The sequence below is a fragment of the Anas platyrhynchos genome, chromosome 1, assembly GCF_047663525.1.
Source record: "Anas platyrhynchos isolate ZD024472 breed Pekin duck chromosome 1, IASCAAS_PekinDuck_T2T, whole genome shotgun sequence".
In the NCBI taxonomy this organism is placed as follows: domain Eukaryota; kingdom Metazoa; phylum Chordata; class Aves; order Anseriformes; family Anatidae; genus Anas; species Anas platyrhynchos.
Genome location: NC_092587.1, coordinates 99657983 through 99673396, shown reverse-complemented (window position 1 = coordinate 99673396; position 15414 = coordinate 99657983). Strand labels below are relative to the sequence as shown.

At 36.9% G+C, this 15414-nt stretch overlaps 1 long non-coding RNA gene across 1 annotated transcript in view; it reads right to left on the bottom strand.

Moving 5' to 3' along the window:
- The window catches only part of LOC113842357 (uncharacterized), a 75736-nt gene that overhangs the window by 59462 nt on the left and 860 nt on the right, over positions 1-15414 (bottom strand). Inside the window, exon 2 of the long non-coding RNA XR_011804119.1 lies at positions 14703-14782. This is a non-coding gene — a long non-coding RNA (uncharacterized lncRNA). The remainder of the gene's footprint in view (positions 1-14702; positions 14783-15414) is intronic.

The following is a 15414-nucleotide window of genomic DNA, read 5'->3' as shown; positions in this document are numbered from 1 at the left end:
TATGCTGGTAACCGGCTCCTGTTCTTCAGGCTGATTTTGAAGGAGGTCAGGGAGTCCCACCTCCTGCTTGACATCCTGAGAGTGCTGCATCTAATAAGACTGTAACAGGCATGCAACGGTAGAGAAGATAGAAAGAAAGAAAAACGCGAACATCAAAATAAAGGGAAAAATAAAAAAAGGGAAAGACTGTAAAAACTTCCTATTCCCCTAATGCCCATCCTTTCTCTCATGTCTTTTACCAAATCATTTTATTGCATGAAGAATTAATAATTGATTAAATAAATATTTTTTTTTAACAAAAATAAGCTCCTGTGCTTGAAACAAGTTACCAAACTAATGCTAAATGCACTTAAAATAGAGTTAACACTCAATGTAACAAGATCATAGAGATTATAAAGCTGCTTCATTTTATTCATATTACAAAACTGCCACATATAATTTGGTAATTTTAGCTGTCTTTGATCATCAGAGGATGAAGATTTATCTATCATAAAGGCTAATTACTGTTATCGTCTTCCATAGACAGTGGTCTCTATAGGCCTTGCTTGTACTTTTTGATGGAAAGAAGAGGGCCAGCCTTTGATGATTTCAGACCTGTCTCATCAAAGAGCCAGTGGGGCACTACCCTTAATGTATTCACTTCTGAAGAGACGGTAGGAGCACCGCCATCTGCTTTGCACCACAAAAATCCACCAAGAAAGCTTTGTTATGATGAAGACATCTTATCCTTCACGGGAGATATTGACGCAGACTCACAAGCATTTCAGAAAAAAAAAATAATAGAAAGGAGCAAGAAAAGGAAGTTATGAATATTGCAATTACCCCATCTTATCAGAACCTGTCTCTCACTGACTTCATGACCTCTGTGCAAGTAATTAGCATGCTCTGTGACTCTGCCATTAGCAACATTCTCAGCTTGGGAGCCTAATGCTATTAGCGTGCTGCTTAAAGGAGAAAAAAAGGGGCGGGGGGAGGGTGGAGGGAAGGAAAAAATATGGAAAGTACAGAGCATTTAACTGCAAAAATAAAACAAGCAGTTTCTCTCATTAAATATAGCCAGAATTCAGGACATCATTGATTGATTTTAAACCTTGCAGATGAAAAGAAATGAGTGAACAAACAAGCTGAACTAAGCTGTTATAAACAAAACATTCAAATACTCTGAAAAAAAGTAGTTTCTCAAACCTAAATTACCTCTAATTCCTAAAGAAATTAAGTAACTCATTTCATCTTGTTTGGGTTATTTAATTATCTGATAGAAATAAAAAAGCAGGGAGCAAGGCTGAATCAAAGAAAAGAAAGATTGGCTTTTTGTCTCACAGTGAGACATACAGCTAAGTTGTTAACAATAAAATGCTATAAGCCATATGTTTCATGTGGTTTTCTTTTAAGCTTGAAATTAGAATGTGCTAATTAGAGTGTGGGCCACATATAAAAATACAGCACTCCATTGCAATTGTGCCTGTATGAGGACTACATTGTTGATGAGTAGAAGACTGGTGCTATAATTATCTTACAATCCAAGGAGTAATTCACCTTAGTAATTTTTGAATATGTCAAGAGCCTGGTTCACAAATCACTTAATTGCTTTTTATGCACTCTTTGTGCTGCAATTTACTGTATATGAGAAAAGTGACTTGTGTACCAATATCATATAATTTGCCTCATATTCTCCAACCTTCCAAATCATAGCATGGTAACTAACAACACATGATTTCAGCTTCATTTCCCAGGACTCTAAAGACCCAAGGAGATATGAAGTTGACAATGTCTCCAGCTGGGAGTAAATAGCATGTTTACAAAAAAGGGACCCACAAAAAACTTCTCAGAAATCCAGTAGGTAAAATAGTCTTGTCACTTCGAAGATTATTCCCCCAAACTGCATTTTACTTCATTCATTATAAGAGCAGAACCTCTGTCTACCCTTCAGAAAAAAAAAAGTAAAAAAAATGCAGGGAAGCTGAGATGTGAAGTGAACAAGGAAGAGAAAATTCAATAAATACAAAGTACTTTCTAATGTGCTTATTTGCTTGCTCCCTGAAACAAGAAGATGATGCTCATTATAGCATATGTATCACAGTCTCTTCTAGTCAGACAGATGCCATCACATGAGACATACTGGCCAACTGATCTAACTGGGAACTTTGCACCAGAATATTGATGAAAAAATGAGGTTTGTGTGAAGGAGGGTACATTTTAGGAAAAAAAAAGGCAATTTTTAGGAATTGGCATTGTTCCAAATCGAGTAGATCTTAGATTATTTTTCTTTATGAATCCTAAGGTAAACGTTTCCTAGTTCTGCTTGATGTGTAACCTATAAGCTACAAAAGATGCTGTAGTGCTTTGTGGGCATTGATGCAAAGAGAACAAAATTGTTAGCAAATACCACATCTGCGGCAGAGGTTTGCAGTCATTTTGCATTGATAACACTGTAATCTTCAGGCTAATATAAAATCCAGCCTCTGACCCAGGTCATTTCTCAGCTTTTTATTTTTTTTTCATAACATCAAATACAAGATCTTGTCTTCATTAACAAAATTTACTTTGAACAGAACTTCCTCAAATATAATTTCTAATGCAGAATTTACAATTTTATTCTAGACTATATTTGGCTTCATATTCATACACTTGTCTTCTTTTTCACAGCTGTTCCCCACACTGTAGAAAAAAATCCTAGCACTATATCTTTCTCTCCCTTCAAATTCTGTATGTGTTCTGGAACCTACAATTAGACCAAAAAATAAAAAATCTTGTCCATCTGTTTATTCATTAATCTACATGGACTAACAGAACATATTTTGTAGATGTTCTCTATTAATATTTTAGCAATTTAATACTGTCAATGATGGAACGATCCACTAAAATGTAAATAGAGCACAAATCTATATTTGATACAAAATCTGTTCCAATCAATTCATTTTTGGAGAAAGCCTGAGTTTACAGAAGCTTTCTGTCTGCAGACACTAACTACCTGGGCTTAAATGGAATGAGTACCATTTTCAAGAAGATTCATCTCCAACTGTGAGATGAAGAAGTTCATGCCATGACAGGTGATGAACTGGCTGAACAGTAGGGCTCAAAGACTCATGGTTAATGTAGCTACACCTGGCTGGCAACCTGTCACTAGTAGTGCTCACCAGGGTTCAATTTTACGGCCAGTCTTCTTCAACGTTTTTATTAACAATCTGGTTGCAAGAGTTGAATGCATCCTTGGGAAGTTTGCTAATGATATTACACTGGGTGAGGTGCTGTTGACTCCCTGGAGGGACAAGAGGCCTTGTGGAGTGATCTAGATACAGTGGACAATCACCAATGGCGTTAAGTTCAACAAGAGCAAATTTATTTACCATGAGGGTGGTCAAACACTGAAACAGGCTTTCTAGAGAGGTGGTTCATGTCCCATGCCTGTCAGTGTTCAAGAGACATTTGGATAATGCCCATAACTAAATGCTTTAACCTCTTCTTAGTCCTGAAGTGTCAAACAGCGGTACTCAATTATTATTATTATTATTATTATTATTATTATTATTTTTAGGTCCAATGTTATTTTTCTCAACAATTCTATAAATATGTAGGCATCCCCAACCTAGGGAAACAACACTAACAAATACACTAAGATTCAAGATGGGCAAATAATCCTTATTGGCCATCCTTTGGATATCCTTTGATGTCCTCTTGTTGCTAATGCTTAGTAGAGTAGGGTTAGCACCATGTTATTATGCCCTCAACAGTTATTTGCTATATGGGGCCTTCACTACATGGGAACTCCATATATTGGAAGAGTTTTTTTCAGTCCCATTAAACAGATACAGTATATTAAAACTGCACTGTAAGCTTGCTATTGAAACTTCATCTGATCAATGCAGTCCATTAACCATAATTTGTAAGTCAACTAGCAAGCATATATATTTCACCTGTACACAATGGCAAATCTATCTTTTTAACATATTACAGGATATCTTCTAGTTATTTTTTCTGCTCATTTCTTCATACCCAGTCTCATCCTTGCCAGTATATCTAACTACTGTTTTTGTTGCTTAATGATACACCTACCTTCCAAATTAAGAACAAACTATAGGATGCTGTTTGGTGACACTCAAATATCCTTGTTTGTGGGACTCCTATCAATTTGACTATTTTTTCTTTGATTTTCCTGTTTTGCAGATAAAATGGATTTAATTGGAGAAGGATTATAATTATTTTTTTAAATCAGTTACTAGAAGTCTGTCCAGACTTCCTTGATCCTGTCTGTCTTCTATTTACCTTACACATCATACTTATATTTTCTTAAACAAAAACACAAATATCATCAGCCACACAGATATTCTTTCAACTTTTTGGGGGGAACACCAACACATTATTTCAATGAGATGTGATTATACTCTTTAAGATTACATACTTACATACAATACTGCTTCTGGTTGTACATTTCTCCCAACACTTCTTTTATTCATTCCGTGTTAAATTACTCATCATATACCTATGCTTTATTTTCATAGCTTTGCTTTTCCTACTGAGCAAAAGTTTCTTCTTTCTAGCCCTGTTTCTCTTCAGTGAGGTAGGATTTAAATACTTTTTGTACAAATATATTATTCAGAATCCACAGATGGACATGTTGCAAGAAGTGACGTGTCCATACACGTCAAACAGCAACAGAGAAAATGTGTGTGTGTGGGGGGGTACTGTGGAGAAGAATGCCACTAAAAGGACAATGACTGAATAAGGGGTCTCCTTTTGTTTAAGGAGACAAGGTGACATCAGCTAGATAGCTGAGAAGACAACCTGTCTACAAGGAGGATAATCCTTAGATCACTTAATACTGCAGAAAATATAGTTAGCATTTTCTTTTGCAGAACATCACAAAGACAACTGGCTTTGACAGCTACAGTTCAGGTATGACTCAATACCTGGCAAGATTAGCAGCTACAATTATGCTTGGTATCTCTAGTACAAGCCTTCAAGGTCTTTTTTGGTTGTGCCTTAAAAATAATTAATTTTCTCACTTTAGATCCATTATATCCTATAAGCAGTGTTCCTATACTGATATTACCTTCACATATACTTTTCATCCACTCAGAAGAATGGTCACTCATTCTTTACAAGCATTATCTGTAAACTTGCAGGACTATTACACGTTAGAACAAGTGCAGATTTTGTATTTTGCTACGGGATAATATACATCATTACATAATATACATCAGTCACCATTACCCTTCTTGGTTTGAACAGTCAAATAATAAAATTCATCTTCTCTGGAGGAAAAGAGCTGATAGAATTACGGATTTCTTTAATTCAGTGTCATTCAAGAATAAAAATGCATTGAAGGGCCTAATTCCATTAATTAATAAGGTTCAGAGTGCAGGAAATGTTTTATCTGCTCACAGTTCTGAATATCTTTTCAATGGCTTTCTTAGTTTCTGCCCTCCCCTTCCTCCCCCCCTCCAGCTGCACTCTGACAGTACTTTGCTTTAGCTGTTTGCTTGGTTTTCTGGGTTTGCTTACTCAAAAGCAGAGAAAAAAAAAAAAAAAAAGGAAATAATAAAAAAGGAAATCACTCCCTCTCTTCTACACCCACTTAGGTGCAACTCTTAATCAAATGAAATCCAATTCATGCACACAATGCTGAAATATGATCCTACAAAACACTTTGGGCTGTATCCCTCAGCCACACTTGGCCAAGGTGTCATCAGTCCCTGGTAGTTACTGTAACAGACCAAACAGATCAGTTGCCAGCTCTCTACAGTTGTGATCCTGATTCTGAAGGCAGACATTAAATGGAACAACTTGACTGAGATGATACGCTTACAAAGCTCCTACTTCATCTCTAAGTACCATATTATGACTAATAGTCCTGCGCCTCATCATCTTAGCAAAGAATAGGAAGCAGGGCAATGAAACATTAAGCAACGCATATTCAGTATCAGTGCCATACAAGGGCCAAAACTATGTTATTTCAACACAGTTCTGCAGATGACAGTGTGAAGTGCTAACCTTTTGTATATGCAGCTTAATATTTTCATCTCCAGCATGTTTTGTTTTTTTGTTTTTTTTTGGTGAGAGGAAAGGTGAATTTTGTCACTCTGTGTTTAATATTGATCTTTATGGTTTTTTTGTGTGTGTTTTTTTTTCCCCCCCCCTCAAGAAAATTCCACTGTTTATTTAGTGCTGGTTAGCACATAACCTTATTCTTTGAAATGCTAATTGTTAAGACAAAGTTTACTGAGCCTGCTGAATAATGAGATATCATTATCTTCAGGTCTTTCTTTGAATGAGCCACAACTGCAGTCATTTATAAACATAATTTTGTAATAGGGTTCCTGACACTATTCTTGATGCATGTAAATGAATTGGATTAGATTCTCTGCTTTGGTGGAATCCATCTTTTGCTTTGACTGTGAGCTGTCTCATGTAACCTTACTAGAAGGTGTGAGCAACAAATATGGCTCAAGCCTACTTTACAGCATTTGTGGCACTAGAAGGAAAAGGAAGACACAGTATCTATCCTTCCATTGCAGAGTTGATGGATGATGTTGGCCTTCTTATCTGAACATTCACATTTCCTCAGGAACGTTCAAGGACCACACAGGCTGACTATAACAAAGGATTTTGTCAGAACGTTAAAAATTATCTAACCATCTCTATTTTGCTTCTTAGATATTTTCTGCCATTCTCAAACAGTAAAGATCATGTCAATAGCTCTATGCCACAATCACAATTTCACTGTGTTTCCAGGAATGTGGTGTCTATTAAGTTGTACAGCAGACAGCTGAGAAGAGCTCCTGTCAATATTTTGCAGGCAACTGTCAGCTGAGGGAAATCTTTATAATTATGATGCTCACTTTTTTTTTTCCTTTTTTTTTTTTTTTTTTGTTTAGACCATTTTGCTTGTAAAAATGGAAAAAAATTGAATTTTGTGTGTTGTACTTTGCAGATAGTCACTTTAAGGTAGTAAGGCTATATTGTCCCATCATTGTTTCACATCTGTCTAAGAAAGTATTTAAGTTATTCTGCTAGCAGGGTATTATTCAATTCCCCCTCCCTCCCCCTTCCCTTTTGCAAATAGAAGCTATAAAAAATGTTATTTCTAATAAGGTGCAATTCTACAGGGGTCAGGGCGTTTCATATCACAAGATTTGTATGTGAAGTCAGCTAAGGCTACACTATGCTAATAGCTAATGCTATCCATCAGTGAGGGATACTTCTTTCCTAAGGTACTCATTTCTTTTAACTACATGCATTACTATCAGCCTTGTACATAAGATAATCATAAATACTTTACAGAAAAATTGGTTTTGCAAGCCCAAATGAGCTATTGAATTAGAAGTACATCCCCATAAGAATTATACATGAATTCAAAGTGGGTTAGAACTTGGTTTGGTATCAACTCCACACAAAAAAATTGCTTCTGACCTACAGATCATGAGCCAGTCAATTTTTCTTTTTTTAACTACTATTTTTAGTTGTGAAATTATTTAAATGAGTGTATGATGAAAGCTGTGAAAATTCAGATAAACGACACATTTTATTTTTTTATGCCTTAACCTGGTTGTGTGCCAGAAACAGCTATTTTGGTCCAATATACCCAAAATGTTTTCGAACAACGTATCAGAAACAAATAGCAACATCTTTCAACGCAGTGCTTATTTCACCCTGAACAGCGCAATAGGAATTTCAGGTTGGTTGTCATAGCTGCTGCTCCCTGTAATAAAGTAGCTGTAACTGCTGAGAAACTGCTAAGCTTCTTTCTGAAACTCCAGTAGCATGGCAACCCTCAACTCTGTTTTGAGCAACTCTAATAGAAAGATTCCTTGCACATACCTAGGAGAGTGGCAGGCATGAGACAGTGATGCAAAATGCAAAAATAATGATCAGGGAAACAAGAATGAAAAACACCGAAAAGAAAAAGCCAACTAGAAAGATCTATTAAGAGAGCTGGATCTTGTGATTCTCCTGGGTTCAGAGTAACTAGTCTCGTCTGTTCCTTCTTTGAGTGTTAACACCTGAAATAAAACACTTTTTATGAAAGAAACATGATTCTAACATAACTTTTGAATAACTTTCTTAGTGAAACAATTTGGATCTCTGTTCTCGAATTCATATTATTTCTTACAACTATTTCATCTGTCTGTGTTAAGCCTGGAACTGCTTCTTCATCCAAAGATATACATCCTAACAGGCAGACACAGTTACTGATTGTGTGTACCACCAGCACAACCCAACCACAAAAGAGGGCGGCCTTAGCAGGTCTTCATCCACATTTGTTTCAGATCAAACAAAATGGTGTTTTGAATGCAACTGAATGCAAGTTTAATTCTAGTAAAGTGTGCTGCAAAGCTGCAGGAGCAACTCAGGCAGTGCCAAAGCCCTCAAAGCTCTACAGCTCCCCTGCTTTCAGGAGGTACCTGGCAGCTATCCCCAGAACAACTCTTGCAGGTGCTGGTAGGTCAAAGTGCTCAATACATGAGGCACTACTACTCAGTTGCACACGTGACATTCTGTGTTCAAACTCCTGATACACCTGCTCTGTAATAAGGACTTGAATCTTCCCATAAAAAAGCCCTGATGATTAGCTTGCTTTGGAATGACTGAGTCTCACTTGTTGAAACAATACATGTAAGTAAACTGAAATTAACAGTGGTGTTAAGGTACCTAATATCTATCAGTACTATCAATTTTAGTTAAATAGAATCATAGAATATCCTGAGTTGGAAGGGACCCTTAAGGATCATCAAGTCCAACTCTTGACACCGCACAGGTCTACCCAAAAGTTCAGACCATGTGACTAAGCACACAGTCCAATCTCTTCTTAAATTCAGTCAGGCTCGGTGCAATGACCACTTCCCTGGGGAGCCTGTTCCAGTGTGCAACCACTCTCTCTGTGAAGAACCCCCTCCTGATGTCAAGCCTAAACTTCCCCTGCCTCAGCTTAACCCCGTTCCCGCGGGTCCTGTCGCTGGTGTTAATGGAGAAAAGGTCTCCTGCCTCTCGACACCCCCTTACAAGGAAGTTGTAGACTGCGATGAGGTCTCCCCTCAGCCTCTTCTTCTCCAGGCTGAACAGGCCCAGTGCCCTCAGCCGTTCCTCGTACGTCTTCCCCTCCAGGCCTTTCACCATCTTCGTAGCCCTCCTCTGGACACTCTCCAACAGTTTCATGTCCTTTTTATACTGTGGTGCCCAGAAATAGCCCCTACTCTGTCTCATCTTATAGATCTGTCTACAATTAATGAACTACGCTTTTATGTTTCCTTACACGCTTTTGAATGTTTGCTATGTCAAGATCAACTTTGTTTAAATGATCTCTGACCAATATTTGTCCAATCTTAAAATCTTCTAATAATGTAGATTCAATTACCTGCTGAGGTAACATGCAATACTTCCAGCTTTCTTACGTTTAATCAAAAATTCCATTGTTGCCTGTTTCTTCCCCATAATCACTAGCAACAATAAGAAGAGTTTATTCTTTTATTTTTGTAATCTTCTGCAGAAATTGTGAGCTGAGACTAGAGACTGCAGTAATCCCTCCAGCTTCTTAAAATAACCCCAGTTCTTCCACTCTTTGCTAATAGGTCATGTTTTCTAAATGCCTGATCATTTCCGTTGCTGATCACTCAGAGGAAAGAATAATTGGCATAGAAAACACAACGGTAGTCAAGAAGTTATAAACAGAATGGCATTAATAGCGGGTATGCACTGAAAGATACAAGTCAGGTGTTAAGCTAAATAAAAGTAATGGTATAGAAGCAGAGAGAAAGTGTGTACTGGCTCAGTGTTAACTGGTTATGTCAAAGACATAATGGAAATAAAGTTTATATTACTTCAAATGGTCTAAATATCTATGAAATGGCCTTTAGATGCATCCAAAGCAAAAGTTTGTTATAGAAATTAACTGTAGAGATCTGATTTTCTCCTCATGAATGTGTGGTTACCTACAAATAGCCTACAAAGAGGTCTGAAGCAAAGCAAAATTAACAGAGAGCAACAAAGAAGAACTTGTCTTTAAGATGATGGGCATACACTATAGTGTGAGAAAAACAGACAGCTCCAGTAATTATTCTCTTGATGATTACTTATGAAAAAGAAAACATGGAAAAAAAATCAAATCATGCAGTTTATGTGAAAAATTGAATTACTACTACAGAAAAACATATCCTAGGATTATCCTGCATTGCTTCATCACGAATCAAATATCTTTTTGAAACCTATCACTAAAAATTTTCTGTATATATTAAAACACAATGGCTCTACCTTTTCAGAATGAAAACCTAAACCAGGGAACCGCTTTTCAAGTTCCTTGCAGAAATGCTAGAAAACTGTAATTGTTTTGTGTGATTACTCTGAAATAGTAAAATCTTCCTAGAATACAATAAAGAATCATAACTTCCCATATTAACCAGGAAGCACATATCATGGAGGTACAATATAAAAAGTTCACCATGGATACTATTTTATTTCTATTTTAAAAAGTTAAAATCCTGCTATGTCACCAGCACACCTAGTATACAGAAACAAACAACAAACACTTGAAATACTAAAATGAACTAGGTAGTTTTAGCAGAATGTAATAAATCAAATAGCAGGATAATATATCAAATGGATTAGTCCTCCATGCCATTACATATTTGGACTTTAAACACATAACAAGAGGAGTAACCAGCCAGTCCCTGAGGTAGCTTCCTGTTTGGTATACAAAATGGCTGCATAGGTACATCTGTTTCTACAGTCACTCATATCAAACATACTTACTATTCGTGACAGAAATTTACTATTTTGAATCCTTCTGAAAAAAACACGTTGGCAATGATCTTAACCAGTTGCCATGAAATGCCATATTTCTTTTCAACAGAGAAAACATTAGCCATCCCCGCTGCCAGTTATCAGCATTCAAAATATTGACAACAACACTGCTGTGAATTGGAAGTAAAAATACAAGGTGATACACAAGATAAGAAGAACAGTAACAGCAATACACACACAGTGCTGAACAACTGAGTGGTTTGTGGTGTGGCATAGGCACCGAGTGACACTGTAGTCTTGCATTCAGCAACAAAGAAAGAAAAAGAAGAAAAGAGACTTGGTTTCCCAGGTAACCCCCCACATCACCCCAGATCTCTTATCTCAGATGCATGCAGTAGAGAGGCAGAGTTGAACACTAAGACCTGGAAAACCCAGGACAAGCACTAAAGCAAAATGGCTGACAGAAAGCTGCACCACCGTTCTCTGACTCTACACGTCAAGCCCTACATCAGTTCTCATCAGACAGTTGCACTTAAGTCCAAGCAGACAAATTTTAATTCTATGCAAGCATCAAAAGCAACAAGCAGCATTTGTTAACAAAGAGAAATAACAATTGGTACTTCTGGAAACAAGCTTCCACTGTCCAGGCCCTGAGTGTGGGGGAGTTTCTCAAAGCAAATCCACCCATCACTGCAAAAACTGTCAAGAGGCCTCTATTTTTGCAGACACCCTCTGACACCCACATAGATTAAAAAGCTAAGTTAATACACTTCTTACAAAAAAGAAAATAAATATTTTTTAAATTATTTTTTAAACAGCAAGACTAAATAAACTTTCAGCTATCTATCTCTAGCAGTAGTCACTCCACCAGTTTGAGATCTGCTTTTAAAATTTCTGAATATTTTGTCTTGTCTGGGGTCATTCTTACCAAAACTTGAAATAGTTAGATCTTATTAGATTTTTTAAAAAAAGCTTATTTTCTCTTTAAGAAGAACGTGTAGGCTTTCATTTTAATATACTGACAGGCTAGGAATGATAGCTACTTCAGAGAGCAGGTAAATATTTCAAAAATTTTGGTTAATTTCACTTGAAAAAATAACGAGTTTTACAATTCCCTTCAAAAATATGTCTCCTCATTTCAGCTGGTGCTAAGACAGCCTGTACGATGATTTCCTTGAGAACTATGGACACTTTGATCCCAGGCAACTGAGTACAGCATGTCTGAAAGCTGGGACTCCTGAGGCCTTCTGCTTCCTGTCAGCCCATCAGGATGCCAGCTGGCAGCAAGGCAGAATGCTTTTGCATGATGCCCAGTTTCCTTGTGGAAATTTACCCTAAGTAACACATTCCTGTGGAATCTGGGGGCTGACAGTTCCTGACTGTTTGAGCAGTGGGGTTTGGGGACTGCTTGTCAAATGAAGGAGAAATTCTAATAGCTTTTGAGATGCTGATTACCAGTTTATTAAAAAGAGCCTGTAACATGTCTGCTTGTAGAGGATTAGTTCCTTCCAGGAATGCTTTCTGACCCTACTGTCTGCGTAGGCTGGGTTTCATACTGCATCCTTCGCAGTCACTGGAGCCTGCTTGAACAGGCACAGTGCATCAGAAGTCACACACTCATGATACATTCAGAGAGACCTAGCCTGAGAGGGCCATGCTGAGAATGGAAATGAACATGTGGGAAACTTAAACTGCTTTTTGCCTGAGACAGCAGTGCTTGGGTATCCCGATAATTTCATCCTAACTGGGGGCAAAACAATTTATGAAATTTAGAGTTCCATTTCAGGCAGCTTTGCAATAGAGAATGGATTTCACTCATACTTTGTGTAAGAGACACATCCCCTAGCATTATTTCTCTCACAAATTAGGAAACTGAAGTATATAGCCATATCTAAATTTGATTCTTTATCATCTAAGTGCACCATTCAGGGTAAACAATAGTCTACTAATCAGAAAAATACCTACCCTGCTAGTCCTGTCAAACAGCAATATACCAAAAGAACAGCACTGTTGGGGTTAAAGTACTGTCCCCATTCAATCAGCTGGAGTTTTAATATCAGGTTAAAAAGTGTCAGAATTTTGCTTTACATATACTGAGCCATATTTCTTTCTGTACTGGTATCTTCGCAATATTTCTTGTGTTAAAGAAGTTTTATTGAAACAAACAAACAGATAAAAAAGCCAGTAAATTTACCTGACTGTTAGGTACATGGATTATAATGCACCAAATTTTGTATGAAAGAGAACTTCACTAAATGCAAAGTACCAATTGAAGTCCCACATCACATATGTAGCTAGTTGAACATAGCTTATTTGAGTATGCAGTGATGCAGAGATAAAATAAATACACTTATGCATAAAATGCATTTGAATCTCACACTGAATCTTAAGCATATTTAATTTGAATATGTAATTAATCATGAAGCATTGAAATATTTCTGGTCTTGCTGTCTCTAATTTGTAACAATCAATAGCATTGCAACCTGACAACAGTTTTTGTACCCCAGATCATCAAATTCAATGATATTTTCCACACTAACAATATTTCTGCCACGTTATAAACATACAGAAGCACAAAGCTAAACAGCAAGTACAGTTCTGTAATAAAATAGTACATATGTGAAGGGGATTGATTTAACTTCTTCGTGGCACATTTCTCAACTTTAAAAACTCTTATACATATTAATGTAGGTCTTTTTTTTCCTTTTTGCATTGAATTGTAAAGTAGTTTATAATGAGAAAATGACTCAGTTATCCCCACTTGTGCTACATTATCTGCTGTGGGATGGAGAAGGAGTTGATAATGAATATATATATATATGTATGTAACGTGGAGGATTTGACATGGGATTTAGATAGAGCACAGGCCTAGCATTGATCACCTGCCTAAGGCTGAATTTCACCCATAGCACAGATGGCAGTATTAAGTATGTGAAAACAGCAATTCCTTTGAATAATTGATGGATTCTTTGAGTTATTTTTTTATTGAATCTATTTATTGGTAGGTAAGAAGGATCTATATTTTTATTCCCTCACTACAGATGACTTCAGACAGGTGCTTTGGAAAGACACCTTAATCTCTCTGCAGATAAAAAACTATGATGTTAGCCAGCTGCAAGAGGACAGGCTTTCCTGGGAAACTTCTTTTTTCCACACAGACACACACGAACTCCAAAAAGAGCAATCACACTCAAAGATAACCACTAAAACAATTTGCTTAGCTACAAAGAATTATTTAAAAAGATAAAAAGAAGCAAAGAAAATATTTCCTGTGAACATTTTAAAATACAGTAAAATAACTGTTTCATATAAAATAGTTTATTTTAGTTATAACTAAATATGCTTTTGGAGTTCAGAGTTCCTTGCTTCCTCCCTCCCCCAAGAAAAAACATTTTCTTCTTCCCTGAACCCTTTATCTTTCACAGTAAATGGGAAGATAAAATTACTTCCCGATTGATCCAAAACATTTTTCCTACTTTTTGTTGTTGAAATATTACAGGAACAAACACAAAAATGAGTTTTTCCTCACAGCTTCATTTTTTAATGCTTAGTTATTCCAATCTGATAATGTAATTTTCTGTTGATGTAAAATATTCTGCTTTTGTGGCATCACCTCTCTAGTGAAGTATAAGCTTGATTTTCATGAGATGGGACTGTCTACAGGTCTTACAGAAGCAGCTCCCCATAATCTCTGCCTGTTTTTCTCTATGGTTTCTTGTACCATGCATTTGCAGCCAACCTAGCTTGTTAACAAGCTTTACCAACATCAACACTGGAAACTCACCAAGTCATTGGTTAAACATACAGAAGAAATGACCAGTTATGTTTACTGGCTTGAAATGGGCTTTCTACATTTACTGTTTTTTTTCTTTTCAAAGCTAAAGCCTTCAGAAACAAACAAAACATCTGCCTTCTGAACATTTTTCTGGCTTTTGCCACTTACTCTTCAACTCTTTCATCAGTCATACCTTGCATCTGGAGAGACTCTCAGCAACTGCAGCCAAAAGGAAAAGCTGTTGCTCTTCTAAGTGGACTCTTCAAAGAGTACCTGGAAAAGATGAAGAACGAATGGGAGAGATCTGTCACCCACATATTTTCACAATAAAACTAAACAGCATGGTGGAGATTACAGGAAACATAGGTAATGTCATCCAAATAGACTGCTCTGCAGTTTTCTGAGCAGAGAGAGAATCAAAACAGACTCGTTCAGAGGGATCAAAAAGGCCTCCAGACAATATAAGAAGAACACAAACTGGGTATCTTGCTCAACAATCAACAGGTTACCCAACCTTATAGAAATAATCAGTTGGGTAAGGGTCAGACAGAAGTATTAAGTAACTAAGAAAGCATCTCATGAATAACACATGACCTTTAAAGGAACTCCTCCACTGGAATGCATGTAGATCTAAACTCTTCATGTAAAATACTTTATACATAATGTAAGTCAAAACTTAAGAAGTGGGAGGTGTTATGCTCCAGGGTGCAAAAGGAGCAGCAGAGCCATGATAATCAATATCTTCTTGCTGGAGGTTCAACAGAGGTAAGGTTACCTCATGAACAACTACTAACTTTTTTGAGTCTCTGACCAGAGTACATCCAGAAGTGGTATTTTAGGACAGACTGGTGCAGACACAGAAATAATATGCAAGTTTCAGTGTTCCCTTGTCAATGTGTGTGATT